Below are 9,370 nucleotides of genomic sequence, written 5' to 3' on the forward strand. Positions count from 1 at the left end.
AAACATAGCAACCAAAACAAAACAAAACAAAACGCTCAGGGAAGGGTCCCCAAATGAGTCACTATTGTTACCAGCACCAGAAGGATGAAGTGGTCCCTGCCTCCCCACCTAGCAAGCGAGCCCAAATGATCACATACTAAGCTACTACTTGGAGGGTGAGATCTACTTTAATTTGAGGTGTAAATGTTTGCGTAAAACTCTCCTACAAACAGACAAGTCTGTATGAGTCCAGCTTGAACATCTAACTCCTTACCTCCCGTCTTTTTTTTTTTTGAGATTGTCTCACTCTGTCGCCCAGGTTGGAGTTCAGTGGCACGATCTAGACTCACTGCAAACTCCACCCAGGTTTAAGCAATTCTCATGCCTCAGTCTCTGGAGTAGCTGGGACTACAGGCGCGTGCCACCACACCAAGCTAATTTTTCTTTTTTGTATTTTTAGTAGAGATGAGGTTTCACCATGTTGGCCAGGCTGGTCTCAAACTCCTGGCCTCAAGTGATCTGCCCACCTTGGCTTCCTAAAGTGCTGAGATTATCCCAAAGCGCTGGGATTATAGGCGTGAGCCACCGTGCCTGGAACCTCCTATTTCATTCCCAGAGTAGGTTTGGTCTGGGGCCTTAGAAAAAGGCCATTTCTCAGGTTTTACAATGGGAAATAAGTAGACCCATTTTCCCCTTTCAGAGCCCTTAAATGCTGGGATAATTGTTCCATCTTTCTTGGTCTACATCCTGAATTTTTAGAACATGTTTTCACCCTAGACACCTAGTCTAGTCCAGGCCTCACAAGATGCAGCCAATTCAAATCTCCTCTTTATACTTTCCACCTCCCTTAGTTCTCCAGCTGATGTGGAGAACTAGTCTGCAGCTGATGTGGACTCTCAGTCTCTCCATTCCCTCTTCCTGACTTATGGCTACATGCAACCGGTGGTTCCCTCACCTACATTGGGTTTAGTGGCTGCCGGTGGATTTCTAGACTATGTCAAGATGAGCACTTTTGAACCCATGTTTGAATTACATATGCATTAGATCTTAGAGAAAAGGAGCTCAATTATGATATAGCTGATAGAATAGAGAGCTCAGAAATAAACCCACACATATGTTGTCAACTAATCTTTGACAAGGGTACCAAGAATACACATTAGGGAAAGAAGAGTCTCTCCAATAAATGGTATTAGGAAAAGTGAATATCCCCATGCAAAAGAATGAAATTGGGCCCTCTTCTTACATCATATACAGAAACCAACTCAAAATAGCCTAAAGTCTTAGATGTAAGACCCGAAATCATAAAACTCCTAGAAAAAAACATGTGGGGAAAAAACTCCTTGATATTGGTCTTGGCAATGATTATTTAGATATGATAACCAAAGCACAGGCAACAAAGCAAAAAGAAACAAGTGGGACTACTAAAATGTTTCTGCACAGCAAAGGAAGTAATCAACAAAACCAAAAGGTACGTAGCCTATGGCATGAGAAGAAACACTTGCAAAGCATGTGTGTGATAAGGGGTTAATTTTCAAAATATACAAGAAACTCCTACAATTCTATTGCGAACAAACAAAACAAGCAAGCCAATGAAAAAATGGGCAAAGGGCTTGAAGAGACATGTCATCAAAGATGACAAATGGCCAGCAGGCTTGTGAAAAGATGCTCACCATCGATACCTTTCATAAAACTCAGTGAACTGAAATTAAGGACCTTCCCCAACCAGATAAGGGGCATCTAAGGAAAATCTATAGCTCATATCATATTTCATGGTGAAATACTGAATGCTTTCCCATAACATTGGGCAAAATAAAAAAAAAATGTATGCTCTCACTACTTCTATTCAACATCATACTGGAGAGTTCTAGATAGTCAAGAAAAAAGAAAAGGCCTAAAGATTGTATAAGAAAATAGCTGGGCGCAGTGGCTCATGCCTGTAATCCCAGCTACTCAGAAAGCTGAAATGGGAGAATCCCTTGAATCCAGGAGGAGGAGGTTGCAAGAGGCCAAGAACTTGCCACTATATTCCAGCCTAGGGCGACAGAGTGACCCTGTCTCAAAAAGAAAAAAAAAAAAAAGAAAAAGAAAAAGAAAAAAGGTTGTTTAAGAAAATAAAGTTGCATTTATCCTGGCTTTGAGCAATTTGAGCATGATATACCTTAATGTCATTTTCTTCATGTTTCATGTGCTTGGAATTTGTCTTTCTAGATCTGTGGACTTTATTTCATATCATTTAGAAAAATTTCACCCATTATTTCTTAAAAAAAATTTGTTTGGTATCCTTCTCTCTTTTCTCCTTGGAAGAATCTAATTACACCTGTAGTAGTCCCTAGAGGTTGTCCCATAGCTCATTAAGGATGCTTTCATTTTGTCAATGGTTCATTTTGGTTAATTTCTACTGCAATGTATTAAACTCACTGTTTTCTTAATCTTTTTCTTTTTTATTAAAAAACGGACAAAGGATCTGAATAGACATTTCTCAAATTAAGACATGCAAGTGGCTAACAGGTATATGAAAAAGTGCTCAAAATCAATAATCATCAGGAAAATGCAAATCAAAACCACAATGAGATAGCACCTCACACCTGTTAGAATCGCTATTATAAAAAAAAAAAAAAAAAAAAAAACGACACAAGTGTTAGGATGTGGAGAAAAAGGAACCTTCTGTTCTGTCAGTGGGAATGTAAATGAGTACAGCCATTACAGAAAACAGTATGGAGGTTCCTCAAAAAATTAAAAATAGAACCATCATATGAAGCAATTTTACTGCTGGTTATATAACAAAAGGAAATGAAATCAGTATCTATAGCCCAATGTTCATTGCAGCATTATTCACAACAGTCAAGACCCTGAAACAACCTTAGCATCCATCAATGAATGGTAAAGAAAATGTGGTGTATACTAATTACTTACAATAAGATATTATTCAGCCACAAAAAGAAGGAAATTCTGCCATTTGCAACAACATGAATGAACCTGGAGGGCATTATGCTAAGTGAAATAAGACAGACACAGAAAGACAAATACCGCTTGATCTCATATGTGGAATCTAAAAAAGAGTCAAACTCGTAGAAGCAGAGAGTAGAATGGTGGTTGCCAGGCGCTGGGGTTGAGGAAAATGGGGAGATAATGATCAAAGGGTACAAAGTTTCAGTTATAAAATGAGTAAGTTCTGTGGATCTAATGTACAGTATAGTGACTATAATTAGTAACACTGTACTGTATATTGAAATTACCTAAGAGAGTAGATTTTAAGTGTCCTCACCACAAACACACAAAAACTGGTAACTATGTAAGGGAATGGATGTATTAACTTGATTGTGGCAGTCATTTCACAATGTACCCATATATCAGATCATGCACACCTAAATACATGATTTCTGTCAATCACACTGCAATAAAACTGGGAAAAATAAAACATTACATTTGAAAAAATGTAACTAGAGGGGTAGGATATAAAACACTAAGAAAAATAAATATTTGGGATCTCTATTTTCAGAAAATTGATGGACAAAGAGATAAAGTATGCATATAACATCTACTTCTGACTAGTTGGCTTGTCTACCCTACAGCAATAAATACTGAAGGCTTTTTTTTTTTTTTTGAGACGGAGTCTCACGCTGTCGCCCAGGCTGGAGTGCAGTGGCGCGATCTCGGCTCACTGCAAGCTCCGCCTCCTGGGTTCACGCCATTCTCCTGCCTCAGCCTCCTGAGTAGCTGGGACTACAGGCGCCCGCCACCGCGCCCGGCTAATTTTTTGTATTTTTAGTAGAGACGGGGTTTCACTGTGGTCTCGATCTCCTGACCTTGTGATCCGCCCGCCTCGGCCTCCCAAAGTGCTGGGATTACAGGCTTGAGCCACCGCGCCCGGCCTTTTTTTTTTTTTTTTTTTTAACTGAAGCCATTAAATAAAATTCTTAGTATAATGCCAGTAGATACTGAGTAGGTATGGTGACATGAGCCATTACTCTGTGCTCTTTAAAACTTGATTTCCATTCAATTCTGTGCTAGGTGCTAAGAAATAAAATAGTTGATTTTTCATTCAACCAATATGTGATTTGAGCACTTTCTATGCAACAGGCTCTAGAGTAGGCAGTAGAGATAAAAGATTGGCTGAAAGAGATATCAGACATGGCTTGACCTTACTAGTCCAATGGGGAAGATAAACACTGATTGATATGGTTTGGATTTGTGTCCCCTGCCAAACCTCAGGTTGAATTGTGATCCCCAGTGTTGGAGGAGGGCCCTGGTGGGAGGTGACTGCATCATGGTGGTGGATTTCCCCTTGTTGTTCTTGCCACAGTGAGTGAATTCTCACGAGATCTGGTTGTTTAAAAGTGTGTAGCACCTCCCCCTTCACTATCTTCCTTCTCTGGCCATGTAAGACGTGCCTGCTTCGCCTTCACCTTCCACCATGACTGAACATTTCCCTAAGGCCTCCCCAGTCATGCTTCCTGTACAGCCTGTGGACCAGTGAGCCAATTAAACCTCTTTTCTTTATAAATTACCCAGTTTCAGGTATTTCTTTAGAGAAGTGAGAGAACATACTAACACACTGATCAAATAATCACACATATAAACATAAGATCACAAATCTGATCAAAGAGAGGACAAGGAGAAATTCTTAGTACTATAAGGCCAGCCTACAGAGGGACAGGACACATTGGAGAAGGCTTTCTGAGGACATCAGGACTAAGCCAAGGATGCATGGAAGTTCATGAGATAAGGAGGGGAGGGGAGAGAATGCCAAGCAGAGCAACAGCAGGTGCAAGGCCCCTGCGGTAGAAGGGGCATAGACTAAACCATGGCCGTGTGGCTGAGCGGGAGAGTGAGGAGCAAGATGAGGGTGGAGAGAGAGGTAGCAGCTAGAACACTCAATTTTTACAGGACACGTGAAGGATCCTGGCTTAGCTTAAGTGTAACAACAACAGAAAAAACCATTGACTGAAGTGAGAATGACAAAATCAATTTATGTTTTTAAACGATCACTCAAGCTATTCTGTGAGATTAGAAGGGAAGTAAGGGTGAAAGTGATGATGCTAAGGTAGGAGGTAAACGCTGCCCTAAAAAACATTCAGTCACATTCCAGCCATAAGAAACACATATGAACAATGAAAAGCATCATAAAACAGAGGTATAAACAGTAAGAGCTCTAACTCATAGGAAAGTGGAAAGAACAATGATTACGGATGAGAAGATTTGAATTCTAATCCCCTATTCAACACCAATCATCAGCTGAATGGAGGCAGGACAGATGTTGGGCCACTAGCTGGTTGTCCTTTTTGCTTAACATTTCTATGCCATGGTTCGTTGTTGTTGTTTTTTATTCCCTTGAACTAGATAAAAACAAGTTCATAATGAGATTTTAAAATCTTCAATGTCCTCCTATGCTAGGGGGATGTAAAGTGAGGGACATACTATTCGGGGAAATACAACCACAGTGTGTGCTTAGAGTTCAGCTCAGCTGTTAAAAGTGTAAGAGACCCTAAGGTCAGAGAAACACATCCAGTTACAGGTCCAGAAAAACCTTCCCATCATTTATTTAGTTTTTGAGACAGGATCTTGCTCTGTCACCCAGGCTGGAGTGCACTGGCACAACCATGACTTACTGAAGCCTCAACCTCCCAGGCTCAAGTGATCCTCCAGCATCCGCCTCTCAAGCAGCTGGGACTACAGGCATGCACCACCACATCCAGCTCATTTTTGTATTTTTCAGAGATGAGGTTTTGCTATGTTGCCCAGGCTAGTGAAGTCCTGGGCTCAAGCAGTCCTCCTGCCTTAGCCTCCAAAAGTGCTGGGATTACAGGTATGAGGCACTGTGTTTGGCCACCCATCCCATCATTTAATGAACTTTATATAGCAGGCAATACTCTAAATGCTTTACAAATACGAACTCATTTAATCCTTACTCCGGTCCTCTGTGAGAGGTGTGGTAATTATCTGCATTTTATATTGTAGGAAAATGAGAGGCAGAGAATATAACCACTCTAGGTCACCATCTATTAAGTTATGCAGCAGAGACCAGAGTTCATGCTTTCAGCCATCAACCTCTTTGCTAAAGTGACCACCCCTACCCTATCCCCTGAGGGAAAGCTTGCCTTAATTTATACATAGTGCCAGAGACCATTTTTCTACTCTACAACCTGAGTTGCAACCAGAGTGATTTTTCCTAAAATACAAATTTGGTCATTTTCTTTTATGAGTCTAACAGCCTGCTCTATGGGCTGGCTCCTGTCCGTGAGCCTCTAGTTTGCAGTCTCTGATAATCTCTCCCCACATTCTAGACCTTACTCACTTCCCACCCACACCAAACTACCAAACTTGCAGCTCATCACAAACCACTAACCATCACCACCTCCTTTACATAACTTCCACCTGGCTTTCAGTATGCAGCTTAAATATCATCTCCTTCCAGAAGCTTCCACCGCACCCTGAGCACCATCTGGACAGTGACCTTGAGGGCTAGGGTGAGATTTCAGTCTGGCAAGGCAGACTGAGAAGCCTCTATTTACCAGCTTGGGGGTACTAGTGAGATGTAATTCCTCTGTACCTAGTAGTGCTATGAAAGCTGCATGGCAAGAAAGAAGCACTAGAATTTAAAAGGCTCATGTAGGACTGCAAGACGTGTTTCAAAGCACAATATGAGGCCAGAGAGGGCTACATGTGTTTGAAATGTGACCAAAATATTACAGATAATAAAAATCTATTTTCAAAGGTGGAATGATCAAACAGGTTTTGCTGTACCCTTATTTTATTTTTTTTCTGAGACAGAGTCTGTCACCCAGTCTGGAGTGCAGTGGTGCGATCTTGGCTCACTGCAGCCTCTGCCTCCCAGGCCCAAGTGATTATCCCGCTTCAGCCTCTCAAGTAGCTGGTACTAAGGCATATGCCACCATGCCAGGCTAATTTTTTACTTTTAGTAGAGACAGGGTTTCACCATGTTGGCCAAGCTGGTCTCAAACTCCTGGCTTCAAGTCATCCACCCACCTCAGCCTCCCAAAGTGCTGAGATCACAGGGGTGAGCTACCAGGCCCAGACTGTACACTTATTTTAAGAAGGATATGAGGATTCTCCCTTCTTTCCTACCTGGTTCTTCTCAAAATGATGCCATCAACTGCTGTAAGGTAAGCAAGATGGTTTGATGCATAAAGTCAGACCTGGGAACATGAAGGAATGAATGTCTCCTCAGTGTCACACGAGCAGTGAGGGGCCTTCATCAAGGTTAGGAGTCTAAGCCGGAGATAAGGTAGCCTGGGCAATGCAACTATGAATCTAAGAGATTGGCCTGGGGAATCACAAATGGTATGAACATGATGCTTTTAAAGCATCTGAAACCTGCGATTTCACTGCAAATACACATGTATTGCTTCACTGCTTAGAATCTTTGGTTACTCCCTACCGCCCTTAAAATGCCATTTTTTTTCTTTTAGATGCTGACATGTCTTACAGACACTGAATGATCTAGTTACTATTCCTCTTCAGCACATCTCTTGCTTCTTTGAGTGGTCCTGAACGTCTCTCATTTCCTCTCTTCTAACTCTCAGTGACCTCTGGAACTATGACCATCATGTTTTTCTTCTGCCTGAAACACTGATCCCTATCTCTGCTTGGAAAACTATCCTTCAGTTTTTGGTGGAAGTGTGACCTATTCCATCAAGCCTGCTTGGATCACCTCAGCCCCTGTGCATCCCATTTTCTGTACCAGTATGCATCAGCCCTGCTCACAGAGACTTCCGTGTGTCTCATTCACTCTGGTGTTCCCAATGAGTGCCTCGTACAGAATAGATGTTCGCTACTTATTTAAACATACAAAGAAAGAAAAGGACAGAATGGTTTTTATTTTTTCAAAGCAATACAGTAGCTTGGCAAATAGGGATTTTATATAAGACACTTCACATTGGTAAAACAAACAGAATATCATAACCCTAACCTACTCCAGGATTGGGGATGACTTGATCTTGCTTTATTTACCCAGGACTATGTCCTCTCAGCTCCCTGAGGCCAAGTGTGCCAAGCAAATAAGGAGCCTGCATCTAGGACCCTGGGAATCTGAGAGGGGCTCCAAGGAAAGCAAAGAGACATTGCCATCTCTGGCTGTACTTGACTGCTGAGCCTCATGGTCCTACATAACCAATATGAAACTCACTCTCCCTCTCTCTCTCAATCCAATCTCTTCTGAGCTAGGGCACAACCATCCCTCATACTGTTGGCAAGGGAGGAACATCTCCTCAGTTTGGTATTCACTCTGAGTATAAGATTTTGTGTTTATATGGTAAATAAACAAGTTTTAAGCATTTACATTATTTAACAGTCCAAGGACAATTTTAGTTATTTAAAATGCTGGGTATTTACTTACACATTTTCAAATGAGTTAAAACAAACATATTCTATCTACCATATGTCTTAACACAGAAAGGCCACAGGCTTTAGATCAAGACAAATCTGGGTTCTGAAATTTACTACTATGTGACCTTGGGGAACTTACTTCTCTCAACTCCATTTCCTTATTTGAAGAAGAAGATAAAGGACAGGGCAAAATGGTGGTATGAACAGTAGGATTGCTTCATGTAATGATACATGTCTTGGAGCCTCCTTTCCTATGTGCCAGGCTCCATGCTGGGCACTAGGGATACAGCAGAGAATGAAAATGTCATGGTTCCCAAGCTCTTGAACCAACAATCTAGAATATGATCAGGTAATTACAAGTGTGATGAGTGTTAGAAAAACAAAGTGCATATTACATGAGTGGATAACATGTATTAAATGTGCAGCTAACCATGGGGTATGGGGGGCACACAGGAAGGAGTATGGCCATAAAGGGATAGCAAGAAGGAGTTCTCTGTCATGATGAAACTGCTCTGAATCCTGGTTGCAGCAGTGATGATATGTATCTATGCATATGTTAAAATTCACAAAACTGTATACCAAAAGGAAAAAGTTAATTGTACTGTATATTTTAAAAATAATAAAACATATAGCACTGTGTTTAGCATATAGGAGTAGCAAAAACACTAGAAGTAATGGTAATTACTTATATTATTAAATAGCCTGGGGGGACACTGAGCAGGTGGAGAGACCAGGCTGCACATCTGAGCTCCTAACTTCCAATTCTGTCAAATGGGGCACTCATCTCACTCTACTGTGTAACTCCTGTTGCTTCTGTTCACCTTTCTTATTTCCCCTAAAGGAAGACTTAGTTCAAAGGACATCTGATATGGTTTGACTGTGTCTCCACCCAAATCTCATCTTGAACTGTAGATCTCATAATCCCCACATGTCATGGGAGGGACCCTGTTGGAGGTAATTGAATCATGGGGGAGGTCACCTCCATGCTGTTCTTGTGATAGTGAGTTCTCACGAGATCTCATGGTTTTATAAGGGGCTTTCCCTC

The 9,370-nt window shown here is 41.3% G+C and overlaps 1 protein-coding gene across 11 annotated transcripts in view; it reads right to left on the reverse strand.

The window, feature by feature from the left end:
- Positions 1–9,370, reverse strand: part of PPM1H (protein phosphatase, Mg2+/Mn2+ dependent 1H) — a 288,801-nt gene that overhangs the window by 157,215 nt on the left and 122,216 nt on the right. The window lies entirely within an intron of this gene.

This window comes from Macaca mulatta, chromosome 11, assembly GCF_049350105.2.
Source record: "Macaca mulatta isolate MMU2019108-1 chromosome 11, T2T-MMU8v2.0, whole genome shotgun sequence".
Classification (NCBI taxonomy): Eukaryota; Metazoa; Chordata; class Mammalia; order Primates; family Cercopithecidae; genus Macaca; species Macaca mulatta.